We start from the raw sequence: 27,639 nt of genomic DNA, 5'->3' as shown, positions 1-27,639 counted from the left end.
TCACTCATTCCCTGATGCCTTCCATGATTGGCAACCTTTCCCAACAAAATTAACAGTATATCCTTCTGAGTAATAATTTAGCAGGGTGTTCATACTATCATTCACGTCATGGTTTATTGTGGTCATCTGTTTTTGCTTTGTTTTTCTCTAGCTTTATTGAGATATAATTGTTTTCTGAGGTAGACATATAACATTATGTGAGTTTAAGGGATACAATGTGATAATATACTGCAAAATGATTTGATATGTTGGTTTGATGATCTGATATACTGCAAAATGACTGCCACAGTAGTGTTAGTTAATACCTTTATCACCTCAAGTAATTACCATTTTTTTTGTAGTGAGAATATTTAAAATTAACTCTCTTAGCAACTTTCAAGTATATAGAACAGTATTGTTACCCACAATCACCATGCTGTACATTAGATCCCCAGAGCTTATTCATCTTATAATGTAAAGTTTGTACTCTATGACCAATATCTCCCCATTTCCCCCACTCTGATGCTTCTGGCAACAACCATTCTACTCTCTGTTTCTGTAATTTCAGGCTCTTTTTGTTTTAAGATTTTTCCATATCAATGGTATCATACGGTATTTGTCTTTCTCAGTCTGAGTTATTTTACTTAGCATAATGTTCTTAAGGTGTATATACATCACAAATGACAGGATTTTCTTGTTTCTCGTGGCTAAATAATATTCCATTGCTATAGACAAGCTATAACAATTAATGTCTGTCAATGAATGAATGGATATCTAGATACAGATATATAGATATCTTAACAATCTAGTGTCTGCCAATGTAGGAATGGTTTAAAAAGACATGATATAGATATCTGTATCTTTTCTTAATTTTTTTAATATTTATTCATTTTTGAGAGAGGGAGAGAGAGACAGAGTAAAAGCAGGTGAAGAGCAGAGAGAGACAAAGACACAGAATCCAAAGCAGACTCCAGGCTCTGAGCTGTCAGCACAAAGCCTGACACAGGGCTTGAACTCACAGACTGTGAGATCATGACCTGAGCTGAAATCAGACACTTAAACAGAGCCATCCAGGCGCTCCATAGATACCTGTATCTTTTTTAACCATTCTTCCATTGGTAGAAACTAGGTTGTTAACATAACTTAGTAATTGTATATAGTGCTGCAATATACATGGAAGCACACATACCTCTTGAAGATAACTGATTTCATTTCCTTTGGATATACACCCAGAACTGGGATTGCCAGATCATATGGTAGTTCTATTTTTAATTTTCTGAGGAACTGCAATGTTTTTCATAGTGTCTGTACCAGTTTACATTCTTAACAACAGTGCACAAAGGTTCCCATTTCTCCACATCTTTGTTAACACTTGTTATTTCTTGTCGTTTTGATGACAGCCATTCTAACAGATGCAGGGTGATGTCTCATTGTGGTTTTGAATTTGCATTTCCCTGATGATTAGCATTTCAGGTTTTGCAATTACTCAATGACTGGATGTTAAGCATCTTTTCATATATCTTTTGGCCATTTACATGTCTTCTTAGGAAAAATGTCTATTCCATTCCTCTACCCATTTTTAAATGGAATTATTTGCTTTTTTCTATTGAATTGAGTTCCTAATATATTTTGGACATTACCCCTTATCATATGTATGACTTGCAAATATTTTCTCCTATTCCATAGGCTGCCTTTTCATTTTGTTGATTCTTTTGCTATGTAGAAGCTTTTTAGTTGATATAGTCCCACCTATTCATTTTTCCTTTTGTTACTTATGCTTTTGGTGTAATATCCAAAAAATTATTTGCCGAGACCAATGTCAAGATTTTTCCTTATTTTTCTTCTGGGAGTTTTACAGTTTCAGGTGTTATGATTATCTTTCATCCATGTCAAGTTCATTTTTATGAATAATATAAGATGGGAGTCCAATTTCATTCTTTGGTATGTGATTATAAAGTTTTCCCAGCACAATTTATTGAAGAGGCTATCCTCTCTCCCTATTAAGTGTTCTTGGCTTCCTTGTCAAATAATAGTTGACCACATACGCAGGGATTTATTTCCAGATTCTCAGTTATGTTCCATTGGTCTATGTACCTGTTTTAATTCTAGTACCAGACTGTTTTGATTACCATAGCTTTGCAGGATACTTTGAAATCAAAAGTATGATGTCTCCAGCTTTGTTCTTTACCAGGATTGCTTTAGTTCTTCAGGGTCTTTTGGAGTTCTACACAATTATTTTTTTCTATTTCTGTAAAAAATTCCATTGCAATTTTAACAGGGGTTTCATTAGATCTATAGATAACTATAAGTAGTAAGGACTTTTTAAACAATATTACTTTTTTCTGATCTATGAACACAAAATACCTTTACATTTATTTGTGTCTTCTTAAATTTCTTTCATCAAAGTCTTATAATTTTCATTATACAAATATTTCACCTTCTTGATTATTTTTTCCTATGTATTTTATTGTTTTTCATGCTATTATGAATACGATTGTTTTTCTTATTTCTTCTTCAGACACTTCACTGTTGCTATATGGAAATGCTATTGATTTCTGTAACTTGATTTTATATTCTGCAACTTTACTGAATGTGTTGATTAATCCTAACAGTTTTTTTTTTTGATGAAGCCTTTGGATTTTCTACATATAAAGGGGGACCTAGGTGGCTCAGTTAAGCATCCTACTCGGTTTTGGCTCAGGTCATGACCTCATAATTTCGTGGGTTCAAGCCCCGCATTAGGCTCTGCACTGGCTGTGTTGAGCCTGCTTGGAATTTTCTCTGTTCCTCTCTCTATTCCTTTCCTGTACTTGCACTGTCTCTGTCTCTCTCAAAATAAATAAATAAATAAATAAATAAATAAATAAATAAATAAATATCATAGAATCTGCAAATGAAGACAATTTTCCTTCATCCTTTCCATTCTGGATGCATTTTATTTCTTTTTTCTTGCCTGATTATTCTGGCCAGGACTTCCAGTAATATGTTATAAATAAGAGTGGTATGAGTGGGCACCACTGTCTTCACCCTGATCTTAAAGGGAAAACGTTCAACCTTATGCCAGAGTGTAATGTTACCGTGGGCTTGTCATATGCTGCCTTTGTTATGGTCCTTTGAGTCCTTCTATACTCAACTTCTTGAGAGTTTTTTTATCATGAAAGATTATTGTATTTTGTCAAATGCTTTTACTGCATCTACTAAGATGATCATAATCTTTATTTTTCCTTCTATTAATATAGTGTATCATATTTATTGATTTGCATATGGTGAGCCATCCTTGCTTCCCAGGGATAAATACCACTTGATTATGGTATATGATCCTTTAATGTGTTATTCAATTTAGTTTGCTAATACTCATTTAGAATTTTTGCATCTATGTTTACCAAAAATATTGGCTTGCAGTTTTCTTATAGTGTCCTCATCAGGCTATGGATTAGGGTAATGCTGGCTTCATAAAATGAGTTTGGAAGTCTTTCCTTTTCTTCAGTATTTTGGAAGAGTTTGAGAAGCCATCAATTTTTTGTTAAATGTTTGGTAAAATTCACCAGGGAAGCCATTTGGTCCTGTGCTTTTCGTGTGTGTGTGTGTGTGTGTGTGTGTGTGTGTGTGTGTGCGCGCGAGCGCGCGTGCTCTTTTCTCTCTAGGAAGATTTTTGACTCTGAGTCAATCTCTGTAGTCTTTACTGCTCTGTTGAGATTTTCTATTCTTCATAATTCATTCTTAATAGGTTATATGTTTCTAGGAATTTATCCATTTCTCCTAGATTATCCCCTTTATTGCCATATAGCTATTCATAGCATTCGTGATCCTTTACATATCTGTGGTATCAGTCATAATGTCTCCATTTTTCTTTTTTTTTTTTTTTTTTTTTTTTGAGGAGGGCGGCTAGAGGGAAAAGAAGAGAGAGAGAGAATCTTAGGCAGGCTCCATGCCCAGCGTGGAGACCTGTGCAGGGCTTGATCTCACAACTATGAGATCATGACCTGAGATGAAATAACTGAGCCACCCAGGCATTTTTCCAATTTTTACCTTTTTTTCATTTATGATTTCATTTGAGTCCTTTCTCTTTTTTCTTAATCTACCTAAAGGTTTGTAAATTTTGCTTATCTTTTCAAAAATCAGCCGATAGTTTAATCAGTCTTTTCTATTTTTTTCTGCTATTTCATTTATTTCTACTCTGAGCTTTGTTATTTCTTTCCTTCTGCTAACTTTGGACTTGATTTGTCCTTTATTTAGTATCTAGAGGTATAAAGTCACAATGTTTATTTGAGATCTTTATTTTTAATGGAGGCACTTAGTGCTATAATTTTTTTCTTAGAACTGCTTTTGCTGCATCCCATAAATTTTTTCATGTTGTATTTCTATTTTCATTTATTCCAAGACATTTTGAAAATTTTCCTTTTGATTTCTTCTTTGACCAATTGGTCATTTAAGGGTCTATTTTTCAATCTCCATATACTTGTGAATTTTCCAGTTTTTGTCCAGTTTTCTATGCCCAGTTTTATATCACTGTGGTTGGAAAAAATACTTGGTATGACTTTAATCTACTTAAAATTTGCTTACACTTTTTTTTTTTTTTTTTTTTGGCAACCTATCACATAATCTCTCCTGGAGAATGTTCTGTATATACTTGTGAATAATGTACACTTGGAAAGAATGTGTATTCTGTTGCTGTTGGATGGGATGTTCTGTATATGTCTGTTAGATGCATTAGGTCAACAGTATAGTTCAAGTTCAATGTTTCCTTATTAATTCTCTGTATGGATAATCTATCCATTGTCGAAAGTTGGATATTGCTGTCTCCTACTATTATTGCATTGATGTCTATTTCTCTCCTCAGATATGTTAATATTTGCTTAATGTATTTTGGTGCTCCAATATTGGGTGCATATATATTCATAATTGTTACATTCTCTTGATGAATTGACACTTTATCATTACAAAATGACCTTCTTGTCTCCTCTTAAAGGTTTGGCTAAAAATCTGCACATCTGATATCAGGATAGCTATTCCTGCACTCTTTTGGTTTCCGTTTTCATAGAATATCTTTCATAGAATATCCAACCCTTTGGCCCTACGTGTATCCTTAAAGCTGACATGAATCTCTTCAAAGAGCATATTTTAGGTCTTGTGTTGTTGTTTTTTATTTGTTTGGAAGGAGAGAGATGGAGAAACAGAGAGTGGGGGGAGGGGCAATGAGAGAGGGAGGCACAGAATCTGAAGCAGGCTCCAGGCTCTGAGTGTCAGCACAGAGCCTGACACGGGGCTTGAACTCATGATCCATGAGATCATGACCTGAGCAAAGTCGGACACCCAACAGACTGAGCCACCCAGGCGTCCCTTGTGTTGTTTTTTCATTCTACCAGCCACTCTGTATCTTTTGATTGGAGAATTTAATCCATTTATATTTAGAATAATTTAGTGATAGGGAAGGACTACCTTTCTCACTCTCACTGCCACTGTCAGGACTGCACACAGGGAGTCAGCCACAGACTGGAGGGGGGTGTGGGTGAGGCACACCAAGTACTTGGAGTATCTACAGGCCAGCTGGGGAGATTGTAGCTGAGACATCCCCAGTGGTTCATGGGGGGGGCTTCTTGATGGAGTTCATGTCACAGTTAGTAGGATACATATCACTCTAATGTTTTTCAAGAGTCCTATCTGCTCTCCCAGCTGCTTTCTGCCCCTGAGTTATGCAGCTCCTGATTCAATGTTCCTCTCCTATGTGTTCAACTTGTATTTTTTTCCCTCTGATGGTGTGCTGGAATTTCTCCTCTGGAAACCTGGACTTCTACAAAGACTCTCTCATTCATGGGTGACTAAACCACGGCTGAAGGGTCATGGAACAACACCTAATCCACAGCTGGGACCGAGGTCTATATGACTATTACACCAAATCCATGGGGAGGTGAGATACCTCCAAGGTCCCTTGGCATAAGATGCTGGATCCCAAAGCTTCCACAAAACCACTTTTGTCCAAGGATGGATGCCAAATTGTTGGTGTTTAGGGGTGGACATGATGAGGAATGTCTATACAGCCAGATTGCTGACAACACTCCTATGGTAAATGGTTTACATTTCTATTAGACTGCTACACTTCTTATAGGCAGGTCAGAATTCCCTTAACTTTGCATTCTCAGTGCACTCCACAGTGATAAAACTATGGGATGAGCACAAATATATATAGAAAATATTTGGGAAAAATTACACAGGTTGCACAAAACCATCAAAAGTAGAACAATCATTACTTTCACAGAAAAGGATTCCCCTTCCTGCTCTCTGTTTCAATTCTTTTGGTTTTCATACAATCAAGTTAAAAACTATTCTAGAAAATGTTTCTTCCTAATTATTAAACAACTAGATTTAATAAGAGATTTTTCTCTTTATTTTTTCCTTTGAATATTTTATTTCCAACTCTTTAATCTTGAATCCTATTTAACTCTATCTCACTATTTATGCTTTCAATGATTTCACACTAAAATGGTTGTTCTCTTTCACCAGATTTCTCTAATTTCTATTTTTATTCTTCAGAGCAAATTCTTATCTAGTGTCTTTGCTCTTAGTTTTAACTTTTTCCCTGGACAATATCAGCAGATTCAATTTCCTCTTGCACATGTATGGGCATAGTTTGACTACACAGCTAAACCAATTCATCAGATTTTTTGTGACCAATCTAATACAACATTCTTCAGATTCTAAATTTTCTACACAGTGTACCATCTATAAGAGGTGAGCTTTGTCTTTTTTCCTATGCTGTACTAACTCATCCACATTTCCTTTCCTTGCCCCCTTGTCAGCAGACCTATTTGTCTGAGGATGTTAGGTAGAGTTAATACTATAGAAAGAGCTGTCAGACAAATTCACTCCTTGCAAAGTTAACTGGTTTATCTATGGATTAAAAATGGTTAGGGGCGCTTGGATGGCTCAGTCCATTAAGCATCAGACTTCACATCAGGTCATGATCTGGCGGTATGTGGATTCGAGCCCTGCATCAGGCTCTATGCTGACAGCTCAGAGCCTGGAGACTGCTTCAGATTCTGTGTCTCCTCTCCCTGCCCTTCACCCACTCACACCCCATCTCTCTCTCTCTCTCTCTCTCTCTCTCTCTCTCTCAAAATAAATACACATTTAAAACTTTTTTAGATGTTTAAAAACTCAGTTCTGATATTCATACTTAATAGATGAGTAACCAATATTTGCGAATTAATAAATTCCTTCATTAATTAATAAAATTATATGTACTTAAGATATTGCTACTCCAATTTATGTTTGAGCAAAGAAATCTCAAGTGGGTAATCATACTCATAAAATTCTTACTAGTTATATTTGCATGAAATTGGAAGATTAAACATTAAATAACTGCAATTAAAGAGATACATGATGTGTAATATTGATATCTTACCAAAAGGTGAACATATTTTTTTCACATTGAAGTGTTTAAAGACTTACCATATAAAAACTAAAGCATATAATACAATAAATTTGTGTAATAAGCCTCTACATGTATTTTTTAAAGGTTCAGACCCATGGATATCATGTGTTCATTTCATATTTATGCCATAATAGAGACTATCTTAGTTTTATAGTGTTGACTTGACATATGTGAACAAGCAAATATTTGGGCCATTTAGTTAGAAGGTAGAAAAATCACACTATATACATATAGAACACATTTTAACATTTCAAGGAAGACTATTTATTTACTGTAAGTAGAATATTTACTGAGCACCTGAAGTAGACTGGGTAAAGAATCATTCATTTAAAACAAGCTTGAATTAAAACTGAAATTGGAAAAAAGAGTTATATTATGTGAATGAACTTCAAAAGGTTCAGAATTTGGCCCTAATATACTCACATTCTCATCCAAACTGGAAATCTGAAATACTATGTTGAAAATGGCTTAAAACTGTCTTTTTTGAAAGACTGCAGGACCTTTATTTTCTCCTTCCCACCAGACTATAAATGCTGGAAGAACAACCTGTCTTATGGCATTTTGGGCACACAATTTTCCTTCCCAGCAATAAATTGGAAGTACAGAGTTTATGTCTGTTTGATTCCCATCTGTCAACTAAACAGCAGTGAGATCAAATCCATCATTCAATTTCTAAGGCTGTTTATTAGCTATATGCTTGATCATGGCCGTTTAGTTATCACATTCATAAGGTGAAAAAATCAAGGTAGTTAACCTATGCCACAGTGATGGTAAATTTAAATCAGATGTACATGTGTTGTTTCTCATTGGCTGCCACACATTATTATCATTAGTAACGTGTACTTAAGTAATTACTTAAGGTGCTGTTTTTGATTCTACTTATGACAAGTTAAAAAGATCACCTCCCCCCAGATGGAGAGGCATCTAGAAAGCATAAAAACTAAACAAGATAGCAAAGTCTGTGCTAATTACTCCTGTTAATGAACAATGCTTATTGTAATAAGAGATATTATGGAGGGAGGTGATGGAAATAATGACATCTTTGAAAGAAAAATCATGTATGTGTGTGTCCACACATGTGTGTATGTCCTACTATTCACTCCAGTATAGATTTCTCTTTAAGGCTGACCTAAATTTTCTTTCCTGTAAAAAGGCTGAAACTGTTATGTTGGTGTCTCAGTGAGCTGATGTTTCTCACAAAGATTATACTGAATTGTCTCACATTTCTCTGTTATACCTTTGATAGCAAGTTAAAAGTGGAAAAAGAAAAAAAGACTACTTGCAAACAAGAAACCCATGTTAATGAAATTCTGCATTGCGTAGTAGTCAACTTTTTGTGTGAGGAATAAACCAAACCCATACTCACAAGAGGATAGGCAGGAGTGTGGACTGGAGGCAGGGCAGACCACTGGTTTCTGTCATAATCCCCACACGTTATTTTGGTTAGTCTTCCTAGTCATTATTACCTCCAAAGATGCAAACAAATCCAAGATCAAGCCCTCTCTCCCATTCGAACATAAACCATGTGTTACTACTGTGCTACTCAGTATTTTTTAACCACATTTAATTTTTTTTTACGTGTGGTCTTCTCTACGTGTGGTCTCTGGCCCAGCAGCAGTATCATCTGGAAACCTGTTAGATATGCATAGTCACAGACCTCACACAAACTTACAGATTCAGAAACAATGGAGGTCAACCCATTCATCTGTTTCAATGAGTTCTCCAAATAATTATGTACCATTGTAATAAGGCAATGTATGAGTTTTTGTAATATAAATTATTCCATTCATTCTCAAAACAGTTTAGTGAGGTTTTAGAATATAAAACTAACAGGTAAGGATATATAATTGTAGGAGTGAGTAAGATATATATATATATATATATATATATATATATATATATATATAGTTAAATTAGTTAGTGACAGAGTAGTGATAGTCAGGTAGAAAACTCCAGACACAAATCATAATAATTTTCTAGCATACTATAAAACTTTATCTGTAACTTCAGCATACCATTTCATAAAGTTAACATATGAATAAAATAATGTGGTAGATTTTCCACAATATATTAATAGTAATGCCTTTATGTCATAACATGTTTTAAATGGTAATATATTAAAGACTATGTCCACATAATTAAAAATCATTACCATATTTTAAATGCTCATGAGGAGAAGAAAAATGCCCCTTATAAATGTTATCAGGTTCAGGGTACTTTGTTATGGTTTTAAATCACGGAAAAATGTAAACGGTCTCTAAAATATTAAAGAGTGGGTAAAAAGGTTATGTGAGTAGATTTGGTTCTTTCTTGGTATTAGTAAGTGGTAGTGAAGGGACTGTTCCTGCTCTGCTGTTCTTTAATTTTGTTTGGGAAGGGGGTATAAAGTTTATACTTCAAATGGGAGGAAAGTAAAAAAAAAAAAAAAAAAAAAAGAAAAACAAATTAAAAAGGAGAGCATGTTTTGGGGCACTTGTGTGGTTCAGTAGGTTGAGTGTCCAACTCTTGGTTTCAATTCAGGTCATGATCCCAGGGTTGTGGGATCAAGACCCACATCAGGCTCTGTGCTCTCTCTCCCTCTGCCCCTCTCCCTGCTCATGTTCTCTCTCTCTCTCTCTCTCTCTCTCTCTCTCTCTCTCTCTCTCTCTCAAATTGAAAAAAAAAAAAAAGAAGAAGAAGAAGGAGAGAAAGTTTCATTTCCCTCAGCTAAGTTCCTGGAGAATAACTTGACACAATTTTTTGAAAAATATTGCAAAATGACCAGGGATGATAGAGAAGAATGCTTCAGTTATTTAAAAAATGTAGTAAGTTATTATGTCTAAACACTGCCATGGATTAAGTATATTAAGGATTTTTACCTTTAAAGGAACGACAATGACCTTAAGACTAGGAGAACACTTTATTAAGACAAACGTGGACTGGATAGTTCTTTGCTGTCAGTTGCTCAGACTCTATGTTTTAACAAGTAAAAAGAAAGCATTTTGAATGTGGGTCTCACATTTCTTCAAATTTTACTTCAAACATCCTTTTCCTCAAAGTTGGTTATGAGATGTAGGAACTGGTAATTAAGCATTGTTCATGGTATTAATTCATTAAGTCTTTTGTTTAGAAAAATCCTAATCATACTCCTCCTAGTGTTCTATTTTTCTGGGTGAGAAATCAAGGCTCAAACATTTCTATCCACTGTCTTTGCTAGAAGAGATGGATAAATATATTACATTGAGTGCCAGATAAGCTATCTTCTGTCTCTAATTAGAGTTCTGTCAAACTATCTCTCTCTTATTTCATCTTGAAATTCTTCTTTAATAACTATGTACGTTAGTTTTCCTATTCATAACTAAGTATAAGGAAGGACTATTTTGCATGTGTAATTCTATAGGTAGTTATGACTCTTACTCATTTTTGAACAAAGACAAGTTCTTGCAATAACTGTACTACATATATGAGCAGTCCTAAAATCCCATTTGTTTTTAAATCATTATTTAAAAATGCTATAATCATCTCTTATGACAAATATATAGCACAGTAGTTAAAAGCCAGATAAAAAGGATAAATTACTTAGACAAACTTTTCTATTACTTATGTCTTTAGGCAAGGTACCTAATTTCTCTGTGCCTCAGTTTCTCTGTGTGTAACCTGGAAATAACAATACCTATTGTATAGGGCTATTGTGAACTTTCAATGAGTTAATACAAATAGAAGAATTAATAGAATGCCTAACTCCGGGGAAATATTCAATGAAGGTTACTTGCTACTTTAGTTAGTACCTTTTATACCTGAAAAAGTTATTTAATCTTTTTAAGCCTCATACTTCTAACACGTCACAATGCAAATATTTTTCCCTTTCTCCTTTAGATACAAACCACAAATTAATAAACATTCGAGGTGTCAAAGTGTGGTAAGTAGCTGAATTTGGGCATATTGTTTCCTTAAGTAAAAGACAAGATAATTCCAGTTCTAGTAGTTCTTATTAGCCTCATCCTAAGATTTGAAAAACTATTTGTAAAAAGAAAGTTGAAACATAAACCTTTAAAATAAAGAGTATTAACTGAACACAAAAAAAAAACACACTAAAATGTTTGATTGTGAAGATCAAAATGCAGGCTTTAAGGGTGCCTGGGTGGCTCAATTCATTAAGCATCTTACTCTTGATTTCAGCTCAGGTCAGAATGATCCCAGGGTCATGGAATTGAGCCCCACATCCAGCTCCGTGCTGAGTGTGGAGCCTGCTTAGGTCGGTCTCTCTCTCTCTCCCTCTCCTTCTCTCCCTCCCTCCCTCTGTCCCTCTCCCTCCTTCTCTCTCTCTCTCTCTAAAATTAAAATAAAAAGCAGGCTTTCGGTTGAGCTGGTACTATGAATATTTTTGATTTATATATCCATAAATATAAGAGTATAATTTTTTATGACTTACAACAGATTTAAATTTCAACTATGTTTTTAAATAAATACATATCATATCTCAGACATGATATTTCAGAGACATCTCAGATAGCTATGTAAAGAAATCAGAGAGGTAAGAGTCACTGAGAAGCAACAAAAAGAGCTGTCAGGACATGCAATCAACCTGGATGTAGAAAGATAAGACACTGCCAATAAATTCTCATTGTTTTCCCCTTGATGAAGAATCTAGCCATGTACAAGTATATACTAATATGTGAAGAACAGTAAAGAATAGCTTCAGTGGATAAAAGGTATTTTACATATTACATAAAAAAGGACATTCTCAACCATGTGGGTTGTTAGATACTAAAATGAATCCCATGAATACTAAGAATGAGGGTTCTAGAATGGGATGGAAAAACCATCTCCCAAGTGAAAGCAATAATACTTCATCACACCCTTGTTTTGAGGAATAATTAAAGAGGAGAGCACTTTATATAGGGGTAATAATAGTAACCACCCCAAAAGTAGGAGTGTGTGTGTGTGTGTGTGTATTACGTAAGGTACTCAGTACTTAGCATGTGCTATTTGTTATTTTTTGGAGTTGTCAGAAAAATTTGAAGTCAAGCCTCTCAACTTTGGGCTGAACCTTTTTACAGGCAACTCCAGTCCCAAGAGCCTAAATTCTATGTGTTACCTCCAACTTTATCTCATAATATCTCAAAGTCCCCATTTGACTATGGAACCACAGATGAGTAAAGATACACAGGAATATATATACAGCAAACTAGGAAGAAAAGCTGAATTTGAATTTTGGTTCAACCATTTATTCACTCTTGAGGACAATCTCTTATCTTTCAGAGCCTAAGTTTTACCATCTCTAAAACAAGGACCAAGAGAACCATGTGGCACTCTGGTAAGAACAAAATAAGACCACATGCATAAAGTGCCTTGTATAGCATCTAGTAAATCATGGTTTCCTTTTACTTACTTTCTGCCATAAAAACTGAAGAAAAATCTTTCAGCCTATTCATGCCATTCCTTATATATTTAAAGCCATACAAGAGTTCACCTTAACCTGAGTGTCTGCAAAGAGAGAAAGTATTAAGAGCCATCTATGATGTGATTTGGAGCGGGAACAGACTTGGTATGAGTTCTTTCCTGACCTCCCATATAGAATTGACTACTTTCTCCTCCTTGAGGGATCATTGTGCCTTTAACAAACTCTCAAGGATCCCACATATTTTTATTCAATTGCTCTTGTTTATATGCTTACCTAGCCCTACTAGATGGTAAACTTCAGGAGAAAATAAAGAACATCATATAGATGATGAGTAAGAAATTTTTTTGATATTTTTGAGGGCATGCAGCAATATTGTGCTATTCCCTACAATGTCAAGCATGTTCCTGTCTCAGGGTTTTGCATTTTCTGTGTGTTATACCTGAAATGCTTCTCTCCTAGATGTTGGCATGGTTCCCTCCCTCACCCTTTGCAGGTGTTGTCGCAAATTTCACTTTCTCAGCAAAGCCTTCCCTAACCAACCTATTTGTAATGTGTATGTGTGCATACACGCGCATACACACACACACACACACACACTGCACACTCAGTCTCCTGTTCTCCATTACCACTATCTGACATAGTTTAATTATTTGTATTGTTCATTATCTGCCTTCCCCATTACAGAGTAAACTTCATGAAGGCAGGGTGATTTCATCTTTTCTGTTCATTAATTTGCCTTTTGCAGTGTCTGGGACATAGTAGGTACTCAAAAAATATCTGCTGACTGAATGAACAAATTTCACAAGGATATAGCATTTGAAAGAGGAAAGATGAGTACTTCTGATGTATAGCAATAGGCACATCTATATATATTTAAAATGTATGCTATGATTAAGCTAATCCCTTGATATTGCATAACTACTCAGAACACATTTTATGTTACTTGATATACTGTGGTTTCAATTTCTTCTTCAAGCAAAGGAACATGCTTTCTTCTCAGGGGAAACAAACTAAGTTGATTCATCTAGTGTTTTTTCAGTTTTTCCTTATCAACACAGATCAAAGTATGCTGAAAGTACCCCTCAAGATGATGTAATACCTCCTCTTTGATTTACAGATGAGGAAACTAAGCATAGATGAAGACTTCTGAAGGTCATTGTCAACATTAGAACTCAGTTCTTCTAACCAAATCACAGGACACTTCTGAACAAATCTATCTTTCTACAAATGATTTAGAACTAACAAAACCCAAGTTATCTTCTTTGCCCACATGGTATCTGTGCCATTTAGACTATGTTTAGTGGTTAATGAGCCAATCTAAACTATTCAAGGAGAAGGCAAAGATCTACCCATGTGAGCAAATCCTGTTTCCTAAATAAGCCCTCCTCTCAACTTCTATATTTGAAACCTTAACAATGTGTCCACCTGGACTTCTTGGAGAGCTCTGGTTTGCGAGGACAATATATGCTTTGGTTCATCTACGGAACAATCAGCTTAAGGAGTTGTATTCAGATATTATTAATGTTTTCAAACCCACTTCCTATTTTCCTGCTGAAATCCCTGCCAAGCACACACTTCAGCAGACACTAAAATAATTTGGGTAGTTGACATTCAATCCAAATTTTCTATGGAAATCTGCCAGATTTGACATCTGTGAGAAAGTGGGTAATTTTTATTATCCACAGAGAGCAAAAGCTTAGTTTGATATTTCCCTACCTCCACACATTTCCCCATAGTGGAGCTGCTACTCAGATATACACAAAAAGTGGGTAGCAAAGAAAATTACTTAACTCTTTCACCCTTGTCAGGATATGGCAAATGCTTAATTAAAATGAATTTTAAAGGAAACCTAGCAACAAATAAAACAAATTTCAGAGATGCAGGAAATGTAAACTACCTTTATTATCATCATTACATTTTTCCTAAAAGCTATTTAACTATGTTTTATCTGTTGCTTTAATACAACTATTTGTCTTTAAAGCCTCTTCACTTGGTTCGTAAAGTAAAACCAAAATTTCAAGTTGATTTTCTTTTTAAAAGGTTTTTAAAAACCCTAATAACATTGGACTCTGCAGTACCACAAAAGCATGCTTGAAATCACACAAAAATATTTCTATTGTCATAAAATTTTATTTGCAAAGAGTTAAGACTAAGATACGTGTTTAAGGTTTTTTTTTATCTCTTTAAAAGAAAGAGATAAACCTAGATATTGCCGTGTTCTTACATGTTATATGCTAAAATCCTACCAAGATTTATACAGCAAAGAAACTGTGTTAGTTTACTACATTAGCTCACTACAATAACACAGGGAATTTCTCCCACTCACTGTTCCAATCTTCCTGTTTAGCATGACTCAAATTAGGAAATTAAGAATGATTATGGCATCTGACAAAGGTTTAAAAGTAGTCAGAGGGGTAGAAAAGCATGGTAAATTACTCATTTTACAAAAGTACAATTCAAACATTGGTGGTATGTCCTTAACTTTTAACATAAGATGCCATTAAAAAATTCTCTTAACATTTATTTTTGAGAGACAAGGGGGCAGGGGAAAAGGCAGAGAGAGAGAGGGATACAGAGGATCCAAAACAGGCTCTGTGCTATGAGCACAGACCCCAATGCAGGGCTCGAACCCATGAACTGTGAGATCATGATCTGAGCTGAAATCAAGAGTTGACCGCTCAACCAACTGAGCCACCCCAGTGCCCCAAGAAGATGCCATTTTAAATATATATTTAAAAGCCTAGAGATAACCACTAATGGATTTATAAATAAGATATATAACTCCCAAATCACTGAAGCACACATAAAATAAACATACCTGTGTCACACAGGATGAAAAAGAAAAACAGGAAACATAGATGAAAAAGAAGTTGTCAAAGTCAGGTTAATACATCAATTAGGATAATAAATAAAAAGTTAAATTTCCCCCATAGGGGGAAAAATCAGGTTGACTTAAGAAACAGATTAAACTGTTTTCATAAGAGGCATACCTAAAAAGACAAGTGGTAGAACATGCCTATGTAAGGGTTGGTCTGGGCCTGGGCCTCCAGGGCAAGAGGCCTGCTGCTTTCCAAGGTGGTGATAGAGGGCAGGATGCATGCTGCTTTCCAAAGTGGTGACAGAGGGAGAGACTGAGTCAGCTCAGCCTGCATATTTGAAGCAGTCAGGACCTTCATTTCCCTGGGATCAATCCTACCTGGATCTCAGTAATAATACCACCGTGACATTTTGTCTTGGCTTTATGGAGCCAAGCTTCCTAAATTATCTGTCTACAAGGTGCCCCTCAAACAAAACCTCCACGAAGGCGGGGAGATTTATAAGTTCAGTTCAAGGGGACCCTGCCTTCGGAAGTAATCTGGCACATGGCAGACAGGGCAAGCATATGTTTTGAATGAATGCATGAGAAAATAAATGACTATGTCTGTATAGCATGCTCTAGACCTACACACAATCCTTTGACTTGATGCATCTCCCCCAACCAACTTCCAGCGAAACGAGTAAAAGCATTTTCTAAATGTTAAAAACACATACACTGAAGAATAAGAGAAAGACTATCAGTTGTGAAGAGATTTCACCAAGGTTCCAGAAGATGGAAAGCAGATGGAAAAGCAATGACTGATGAAGGAGCCATCAGCTAGAATATAAATATATGGCCGCAGCTGAAATGGAGCCAGTTTCACGATTGGAGCTCCAGTGGAGGGGGCATTAGGCACCATGGAGAAGTAGAGGTGGGCCAGAAAACAGAAGTACTCACAGAAGCACCTGGTAAGAAACAGTTTATTCCCCAAGAGCCGTATTATCCCCATGTAAAAAAAAAATAAGTTCTTTATTAACGAAATTGTCCCAACTGTCAAAGAAAGAAGTAGGCCAGCTGGTGTGGAAGTCAACACCCCCAAGTAAAGCCTTCCCTATTTTACTTCAGCAGTCTGCCAAGGTAATGCAGGCAAGTCACCCATTTTTGGCACGGTCAAGCCCCATGACTGTCACTTACCTTTGAAGTGGCATTTCTGTTGCTTCATTCTTAAAAATGATGGGCAGAAATGGATTGCCTAATTTCTGAGACAAGCCCACAGTACAAAAGATAAACAAACAACAAAAGCCCTCTGGAATTTATTAACAGAAAGATCTCAATTGTTAATATACTTGCTTTGGGGTCCCCTTGTTAGACTCAAGAATATACAGCACCCACAAAGCAAGTTTATAAAAAATGAATAATTGGAAAAACCAAAAGAAATTAAAATTAAAATATAATTTTAATAAATAAATGAAGTAAATGATGTGAATGATTCCCAGAATACAGAATAGAAAGGGGCAGAATATTTGAGAGAAAGGATAAAACTTCCATAGATAATTGAAACAGAAAGACTAAGAACTAGCCAATATCATCTCCAAAAAACATTAAAGGAAGGATATTATTCTAGAAAAAATAGCAAAGAATCTCCCAGAACACAATAAAAAGATAAATGTTATGAATGAAACAAGATCCACACCTGCAACATCAAGGTCAAATTTCAGAACTCTGGGGATAAAGAGAAGACTTGAAATACTTAAAAAAAAAAAAAAAAAAAAAAAAAAGAGGCTAAGGCATTGTCATCAAAGAAACATAAATTAGCCTGGCATCTGATTTCCAGCAACACTGGATTCTAGAGCATGAAAAAACATGGCTTCAAAACTCTGAATGAAAATTATTTTGCGTTTTGAATTTTAAGCCCAGTCATGTTATGACTCCGAGAGAGAAAAATGATACTTTGAGAATGTATGACCTGTGGAGGGTTAAATGACATGAAACTCAGAAACTTATTTAGCTTCATCTACCAATAAAATTTAGGGATAACTGAGAGAAACCATGAAAGAAGAAGATATGAAGAGTTTGGGAAATAAGAGATCTGACCCAGGGGAAAAGCTAAGCATTAAGCAGCAGTGATACAGTCTAGATTTGAATAGGTAGTCAGAACATTGCGAGAAAAAAGGGGAAATGATTAGGACAGATAATCTGACTGAAAGTTTGCAAAACTAAAGGATGCCAAAGAGGTAAGTGGCGGAGTAGAAGAATGTAGTGACCATCTGAAATATGCACTAGAAATGTTCTCCATCCATACTGGAACCCAGAGAGCAGGAATATCCCAAATATTCTCAGTGGTAGATTGGATTATCTTTTAGACTCAACCTACAGACAAATCACAGAAGACTTAAGGATGCTAACAGTACAGAAAATAAATGTCAACTGTAATAATATAAAAGTGTTGATAGAGGTTGGGAAGTCGAACAGAGTCAAGAGAAGTGGATGAAAAGATGAGAATAAGAACATGCTCTTTCTACACAGTGATAATCAGATAAATTGTCTATCGCTGATTTAACAAGAAATGGAGGTTTCAATTTGAAGTTGTTTGGAAAGAAAGAAAACCTTATCAAAATCAACCACATAATGACAGCCCAAAAATATATCAAAAACTATGAAAGATATCAGAAGAGTCAGCACATTAGACTTTGAATTCCTATTTTTTGTTCACCAACAAATTCTTCCAAACTTTTTTAGAATGAAGATACAAAGCATAGAACATAGGAAGCTACTATATTCATAATATTGATACTTTAACACTGATAGGAAGTCAGAGAAAGTTACCAGCAAAAAAAGTATAGAATAAACTGATGATTTGCAAATTTAAATAAATTTCTAACTAGAATACTTTCTTAGAATAAAATTTTTAAGAAAGTTCAAGATGTAAAACAGATTAAAATAGAAAGATTTTCGTCAAAAGGACAGCATGTAAACAAAGCTCTTTTATGAATACAGATAGGAAAGGTCTAAATAAAATGCAGGCAGGCTAAACTTAATGATATCTTAAAATACTTATTATTAATCCAAGAAGAGTGTACTACTAGTGTATCTATCAATAAAAGGATTCATACCAGTGTGATCAACTTACTAGAAGATAAAATGGCATTTTAAAATGTGAAAAAATCTACTTGATGTTTCACAACAACAACAAAAAAACTTTCAGTAAATTAAAAACAGAAGTGTATTATAAAAATTATTTGGCCTAATCCAATAGGCCAGGAAAAAAACAAAAACAAAAACAAAAACAAAACCCTAAAAGACATGTTATACCACTAATAACGGTGCAAAGATAAGGTTGTCAGCTTTCAATATCATTAGTTGTTTTTTGTTTTGTTTTGGTTTGGTTTGTCAATACTCCTTTAGTAACAATCCCAATGGACATTTTTGCATATTTCAAAATGCATCTGAAGTTCACCTAGTAAAAAAAGGCAGGGGAGGGGAATGTCCTTAAGATTTACTGAGGAGCTATATCAACTGAATGAATGAGTGAGAGTACAGGCACAAGAATTGACAAGATCAAATGAATAAAATAGAATGGAAACAATTTCATACAATAGTATAACCCTGAAACAAATCCTAGTTTATATAATAATTTAATAGAGGGATTATTTAATGAATGGATGAGGGAACAGACAGCTATTTGGGGAGAATAGTATACCATAAACAAAATTAAATAAGAAAATAAAAGATTAAATATAAAAGATAATAAAATAATTTTTAAAAATTATATGAAAGTATACAAAAGTAGCTACATTTTCTGAATATAAAAGAGAAGTTAGAAAAGCAAAATCATAAATTCCAATGCAGAAATAAAAATTTATATTGAGTAAATTAAAATTGAAAGTCAGGTTAAACACTGAGAATATATTTACAACAAATATAAGGGAAAATTTAATATATTAAGAGGATTTATAATCAAATAGAAATATATCTGAAGCAAAAAACAAAGGATATGAACAGAACAGAACTAAGAAATACAAATGGAAATAAACACATAGAAAGATTTAGCTTAGCTAAAAATCAAGTGTCAAATTAAAAGAAGGAGATACCTCTGAGTGCCTACTATTTTGTCAGACATTGATATTAAAATGTCTAGTCTTGGCAAGGGGACAGGGATACCAGTCCCCTGTTCTATACCTCTGATGGAAATGCACCAAAAGCCTGAAGAACAACACTCTGCCTTTTCACTTAGTGGTTCCAGTTCTAAGGATCTGTCATTAGGAAACAGAGATTGAAACAAAGTTTTATGCCCAAAGATAAAATTTAGAACAAGTGCCCACCCACAGGAGAATGGTCAAACACATAATAGTACATCATATAAACTAGACCATATCCACATGATGACAAATCCTTAGAAGTCTCACTAAAAATACTTAATTTCATGGAGAATGATCAAAATAAAGATTAATTAATAAATGTTATAGGTAACACCATATCTCCAGTTATGATCCTAAATGTATAGAAGAAATAGAGAGCTGGATAAAAATATATGCAACAGTACTAGTGAATTTTTTCTGGCTCTTGAGATAAGGTAGTTTCATTTTTATAGTATTCTTTATTTCCAAAACTGTCTGCAATAAGAAAATAGTTCCTTCATTCTAAAAAACAAACATGACAGCTGTTTTGAAAAAAAAATACAAGAATTATTAGATCGTAATTCTTTTGTCTCCAATTCACCCATTCTAATGCTACAAACAACAGCAAACAAACCCCTCAGCATCATGAAAGACAAGTTCCCCTTTGCACCACCTCTCCATTCCTTGAGATCCAACAAATGTAAACCATTCCAATAGGCAGCACTGTAGCCATCCAGTAGCTATTGCAGAGACATGAAGGGGGGAAAAGCCCTTGCTTCCTTCCCAAATCATTCTCCTTTCACCACATGATTCTGAAATCTCTAGAAGAGAGAGCAGTACCTTTCATTTTCATTTTATTATATCATAGAAATAGCCTTTATTGAGCATGGCAACATGCGCTAGACAGTGTTAGATGTGCATTACATACATTAAAGTAATCCTCCCAGCAACTATTATTGTCCCCATTTTACAGCTAAGGAAACAAAAGGTGGGAGAGGTTAAATTACTTGTTTAGGGTTACTCAGAGAGTGAGAATCTGGAGTTCAAACCACGCAATTTGGCCCCAAAGTCTACGCCCTTATCAACTACTATGCTGCAAGGAATACATCCTTGGAGGAATTAAAATATGTACCCAAATTTACATTATAGTGTGAGAGGCTTCTCTTCTTTTATTAAAAATATTCATTTATTTATTTGGGTGGGAGGGGGGACAGAGAGAGTGAGAGGGACAGAGAGAATCCTAAGCAGGTTCTGCGGTGTCAGTGCAGAGCCCAACACAGGGCTCCTTCTCATGAACCATGAGATCATGACCTGAGTCGAAATCCAAGTCAAGAGTGGGATGCTTAACCAACTGAGCCACCCAGGAACCACTCCTCTTTTAGGAGCAGGCTCTGCTTGGGAAGAAAGTACTAGTATTTTGAAGGACAGGCAAGTGACACTGGAAAATACATAAAAAACTTAAATTGTGATCTTGAACATAAACCTCATTAATTTTTCACTGTCCTTAACTCTGCATATAACAAGGTTCAGACTAGGCATATGCTCTGTAGATTCTATTTACAATACTCCGCTTTCACTAGCCAAATTTTCAATATAATTTAAAGGCTTAGGAATTGGAATATTTTATCAAGTATATTTTCAATAGCTGCTGGTTCTATGCTAGGAATATTACCTTTTATGCATCCATAAAATTAAATTCTACTTGGCGCGAACACGCAATTAACTACTACTTCCTAAATTTAGACTTGGAAATAAAATATGGGGATGTGATTTTTTATGTCAAAGTTCAGCATAACACTCAGGCAATCATTCAAAGCTGCACCAAGAACTGTCCTGAGATGGGCGGAGGGGCGGGAGGACAAGATCAGTAAAACAGGATCCCAGCCATTGAAGAGTTCCCATTTAAAGCATCCGTTGAGAAGCAAAGAAAATTAAACAGGAAATTTTTGCATGAAGACTCAAGCACATCATTCAGGTACAACTGATTATGGTATTCTCATATGGTAATAATTCTTACTTCCATGAAGTACAGATTATATAAACCACCTTGCTTTACTACCTAAATATAGTTTGCTAAACAAGAACAGAGCTCTCCCCTTGTTAGAGGTATAAGAAATAATAATAAAACTAAAATATCTGAGAAGTATACGAGAGAAGAAGAGAGGACAACGTGCGAGCAAAGCTGACACTACAGGGAAGTGAATACAATCCTCGTTTATTAACAAGAAACCAAGTTGAGCAGGGAATGAGGATGGGGCTCAGATACTTCACAGTCAAATGCAAACCTCTGGGCATTTTCCAAGCAAATAAGCTTTGTAATTGGAACTGTATTAGCCAAAATAATTTTTTTCATGGAGTTACCCACAAAATGCATGCAATATAAGTTTAAGTTAAGCCACACTTGGATGCTTACAAAAAGGAAACTCTAAGAGCTGAGATCCCAGAATTCTCTGTTGCAGTTAATGATCTAGATGGCAAGGGATCATCACATTACCAAAGCTTAACCAGAGCCTAAGCAATAATCACCCACTCAGTGTTTTTGGAAAAATCAAAAAGATAATGTCTCCAGGGAGAATTTTAGAAGAGTTTCCTTTGTCTACACGGCTTTTAACATCTGAACATATGAACAACATTCACTCTACTTCCTGTAAGGTTTTTAATCAGACACTATTTCCAGTTCATAATCCTCAGATGTATTAACACCATTATCCAGTTTATTGGCTTTCTATCTCTGAATCCATCTTAAAAGATTTGGTTCTCACATTGCCTCTTTTTGGTTTAGTAGACATTACTTGAGTTCTTAAAAAATGACATTTCCACAAAATAAACTGAAAATGAACCCACCCCTAGAGCAGAGAAGGAAATTTTTGCTAATGGGTAAAACTTCAAAGACACTGAAACTTTAGTCAGTATGGTTTTTATTAGATTAACTGTAAATAGGTCACACAGGATAAACTGTAGTATTGTCATTCGGCATTAAGAAATGATGCACAAACTTCCTAGAATCACATGTATTTGGAAAATGTATACGCACATGTAGTTTTTTGCACCAGATGAGTACCTCACCGTGACTGAGATGCATTCCACATTGTTGTTAAATGTAAAATTGAAGGAGTAAAACATTTTAAATCATTCAACTACAAGACGTCAAAGACCTGTCTTTTCCCTGGTTTTTTGAAACACACATACAGGTAATGAAAACTTTATTTACCTCATTGAATACAAATCCTCCAAAGCCCAGTATCAGCTCATTTCCAACATTCTTTAATACCAAGGCCTGGATTTATATAAACATTCACATTCATAAAACATTTTATTTTATAGCTGTTGTAAATATTTTACTTTATTGGTGATTTGCTTAGATATTTCAATTATTTTCTATACCTCATACAAATTATTTGAAATCCTTAGTGGGTATACATACTATGATGTGTTGAAGTGCTAAAAGGTCAAGATATCTATAAAACAAGCCCAGACCAGAAGAGTGTGCTCTGTTCTAAACATAAAACTCATTCCATATTATGTATGTAGAATATATATATATATATATATATATATATATATGCGCATGTGTGTGTGTATATGTGTGTGTGTGTGTGTGTGTGTGTGTGTATTCTAAAAAGAACAAGGGAGACCAATGAAATGCAGAAAAGTGAAATAAATATATTATACTTTGGACCTATAATTGGGAAATAAAAACTGATGCTTCATGCTTGAAATGGTAGTAGTACATCAAACTGTACTTTTTAGGTTGACCAGAGTCATCTCTGGATTTTGTTTTCAGGTTGATATTTCATTTTATTTATTCCACAAATATGGATTGGTCATATACTATGTGTCAGGCAGTATCCTTGGGACAGAGTGTGGTGCTGAACAAGGCAGTCAGCTTCCCTGATCTCCTGGAGCTTACAAGTTTAACGGCACAAACAGACATTATACAAATAATCAGACTTTGTCTCTCTGTGTCTTTCTGTGTCATGCACCCCCCCCCCACACACACACACATATACACACTTACTGAAAGTAAGTACAGGATGCAGTACAGTGGAAGTATGGGGAACGTGTGAAAGAATTCGACCCCCTCTGGGAATCAAGAAAGGATTCATGGCAGGGCCCTTTGGGCTTATATTGAAGGAAGAGCTAATGGGGCATGAATATGATGGGCAGCAGAAGGGAAAGCTGGAGCAGAGGGTACAATGTACACAGAGGCTCCGAGGTCAAAAGGACATGGTGATTATAAGCACAAAAAGCAAAAAAAAAAAAAAAAAAAAAAATGTAAATGTCAAGATATGAAGCCACAGAGATAGCAAGACAGGAAACTTTAAAGCCTTGTTAGGCAGTTGGGTGTTTATTCTGAGAGAAGTAGGAGCCATTGATGGGTTCTGGGGAGGAATGATAGAATCAAATTTGCATTTTCCTAAGATTATTGGATAAAATGAGGAAAATAGAACACAGAAATGATTGCATAAAAGGACACCATTATGTGGCATCGATGTTAGTATAGTGAAAAGATGCTGGTAACTCACACTGGGATTACAATGCTAGATATGACAAGAGGACATTTGGGGCAAGGTAGTCATCAGATGAAGAATGTGCCACAAAAGTCCCCCTTCAGGATCCAGACAGTCATTTCCCCAGCTCTAGGGAAAGGTAGCTGCTCTAGGGAAAGGTAGACTTTCCAGAGATGGAGAAATGACTGTCTGGATCCTGGAGGAGTACCTTCATAGCACACCCTACATCTGATAACTTCCGAGAAATGGAAATTTCTCTCAGCTTAAGGGACTGACTTCCCCAAGGTAAAATCCTCCCTGGCAGTAGCCAATATCCAATGTCTGGATGTGGTCTGCTGGGGCAGGGTGGGTATGGTGGCCCAGTCTGTTTATCTACATTAGGGTTAATAAACAAGGGCTGACTTTGGACGTAACCAGTGGCCTTGTCTAATCCTGCTTGCCTCATCTCTTACAGACGTTCCTGGGAGCACTCTTCCATAAACTCTCCACACATAATCTCCATCTCAGAGTCTCTTTCTGGGGAACCCATGCTAAAACAGCACACAAGGGCTTTTCTGTTTGTTTGTTTTTAAATCATCAGGTAAGTTATTTCATACTCATTACTTCATTAACTGCTTTCAAAGGTAGTGTATTTACAGAATGGATGTTTTAAGATCAACTTAGACCTGGACTGAACCAAATAAATTAAATTCCACCTATTATGACAATATCATAGCAAAACTTTGGCACCTGATTCACTACCCAGGGAATTAAAATCCAAGCAAGAGACTAGCTTGACCCAGTTAATCCACCTACAGGTTTTTTGTTCATTGGTCTCCCACTAAAACTGGTAAACACTGCCATTAAAATATCTGGGAGCTAAAGCTGGTGAACGAGTATATGACTCTGGAGTGAACCAGCAGACACTAAATGGGCTTGTCTGATCTATACAACAGAGCGTTCAACCCAGCGATTTGAGCACATCCTTTCTGCTTCGTTGGTCACCAATGGATTTTCTGTTAAGTTCAATTGAGTCTGGCACTCTTTTTAGCCTTTCTCTTTTGAGGGAAAGGCTGATGCTGTTTAAAGGTCTTACTCAAAAGCAGAGTCCTTTGATTGAGAACCTCAAAAAAGACTATATCAAGAGCACACCTTTTAATACAGAGCTACACACTCCCTTATTTTAAGCCCAGCGAGGGAAGCCTAATTGTCAGAAGGATTTTTTTTATTAGTTCATTTTTATGAAGTGCACATCCCCACTGTGGCAGTTGAATCTGGGGAGAAGACTCAGTGAGAACACTGATCCATTGTATAAATTTAGTGCAGTCAGTGGTTCTAGCTCTAAGAGCCATTTGGGCAACCAAATCAAATTTGTATTGTTTTTGGCTCTTCGGGCCTCCTAACCTAGGAAAAAGGCACAGTGCTATAGAAATGTCACAATATAAAAGTCCTTATGTTGTGAAGTAATTTTAAAAGTGATTAGCAATCTACTTGCAATAGAGTTTTAGTTTGAAAAGGTATGTGGGAGCAAAAGTACTTGATTAATAAAAAAACAATACCATCTCTTGATTCTCTACTTTTATAATTATGATTTAAAATAGGAAAAAAAAATACTAGTCAGATATGCTTCTCAATTGTCTGTTGGCTCTTAGATCTAACTAAACCTTATTCAGTTCTACATCACAGGGGCTTAAAACTCACCCATAATATTTCTCCAGGCTTCATTGCTAACTAGCCTTAAATCACATTCTTACAATGAGAAGAAGAGTCAGAAGAAGTGGGAGGAGAGAGAAGCCTACTCTCTCTACTTCAGGAAACATCTTTACCAACAGCTGTACTCCCTTGGGGTGGGGGGTCTAGTTCCCACAAGACAGCCCCTCCCTCTAAAGGCAGCCGACATGTGGAGTCCAGCCGCCACTGGCCAGACTTGGCTCCTGAGTTCTGCTAACAGTGCCTCCTCCCCTGGTGCCTCCAGCTCTAAAGGTAGTAGTGGCTTCCTGCTCTCACTCGTCCCCATCTTAACTAATGCCTTGGGCTGAATTATCTCTACAGAACCATCGGACACGGACTCTGTTTTCCTGACTGGTGCCCAACTGACACGGAGACAATCCAAAATTACTTTAGAACCAGGTCCTAATTTATGGCCACATATTGTTCTAGATGTCTTGTTTTAAATTCTTTCTGCCCAGAATTTGCAGGAAATCTCAAATTATAAACAACGCCAAACATTGGGATTGGGTTCTCAGATCGGCCCATGAACTTTGATTTAAACTTAAAAAAAAAAAATTTCTGTCACTATTTTTACTTATTTTTATTTTCTCAGTTTTACTAGGGATAATTGACAAAAACTGTAAGATGTTTAAAGCGTACAATGCAATTTGATATACATGTACACTTTGAAAAGATTTCCCCCCTTTGATTTAACACATCCATCACCTCATATATATCCAATCCCCCCCCCCTTTTTTTGTAAGCTCTATGCCCAACCTTGGCTTAAACTCATGACACTGAGGGGCGTCTGGGTGGCGCAGTCGGTTAAGCGTCCGACTTCAGCCAGGTCACAATCTCGCGGTCTGTGAGTTCGAGCCTCGCGTCAGGCTCTGGGCTGATGGCTCAGAGCCTGGAGCCTGTTTCCGATTCTGTGTCTCCCTCTCTCTCTGCCCCTCCCCCGTTCATGCTCTGTCTCTCTCTGTCCCAAAAATAAATAAACGTTGAAAAAAAAAATATATAAAATAAAAAACTCATGACACTGAGATTAAGAGTCACATGCTCTACCAACTGAGCCAGCCAGGCTCTCCACCCTGCACTCACTTTTAATTACTTCATCCAACTTCTTTAATCTCAATTTCTAACCACATCTACACCCCCTATCTAGACTTCTCTGCTGAGGTGCAGACTTACATTATCTCCATTTTCTTACTAGTTATCTGTTTTAAATTTTTTTTAATATTTATTTATTTTTGAGAGAGACACAGAGTGTGGGAAGGGGAGGGGCAGAGAGAGGGAGACACAGAATCTGAAGCAGGCTCCAGGCTTCAAGTCATCAGGTCAGCACAGAGCACAACATGGGGCTCAAACTCATGAACCATGAGATCATGACCTGAGCCAAAGTCGAAGACTTAACTGACAGAGCCACCAGGGGCCTCTCTTACTAGTTATCTTTAATGGGATGTCCTACATGCATCACAAATTTACTCTAGACCCATCTGAACCAATTGTCATCTTGCCCATCTTGTTTCTTTGATTACTTCCTATTAAAATCCTCATAGTTATCAAGGTCAAAAACTTTGACATAATCCAAGGACTTCCTCCTTTCTTTCATATCTGGTTGGTCACTAAGGCTTACAGAGTATACATCCTCAATAGCTCTTAACATATCTTCCCTATTATCTATTCCTCCTGCCACTGCCTTAGGTTAGAAAGTCCTCTCTTCTTTGGCC

General features: G+C 35.9%; 1 protein-coding gene across 19 annotated transcripts in view; it reads right to left on the bottom strand.

Moving 5' to 3' along the window:
- Positions 1 to 27,639, bottom strand: part of SOX5 (SRY-box transcription factor 5) — a 1,024,889-nt gene that overhangs the window by 785,273 nt on the left and 211,977 nt on the right. The gene's annotated exons all lie outside the window — the stretch shown is intronic.

Source organism: Puma concolor, chromosome B4, assembly GCF_028749965.1.
Source record: "Puma concolor isolate L17-30 chromosome B4, mPumCon1.1.hap2, whole genome shotgun sequence".
Taxonomy (NCBI): Eukaryota; Metazoa; Chordata; class Mammalia; order Carnivora; family Felidae; genus Puma; species Puma concolor.
The sequence above is the reverse complement of the archived record's forward strand: the minus strand, read 5'-3'. Positions and strand labels throughout refer to the sequence as shown.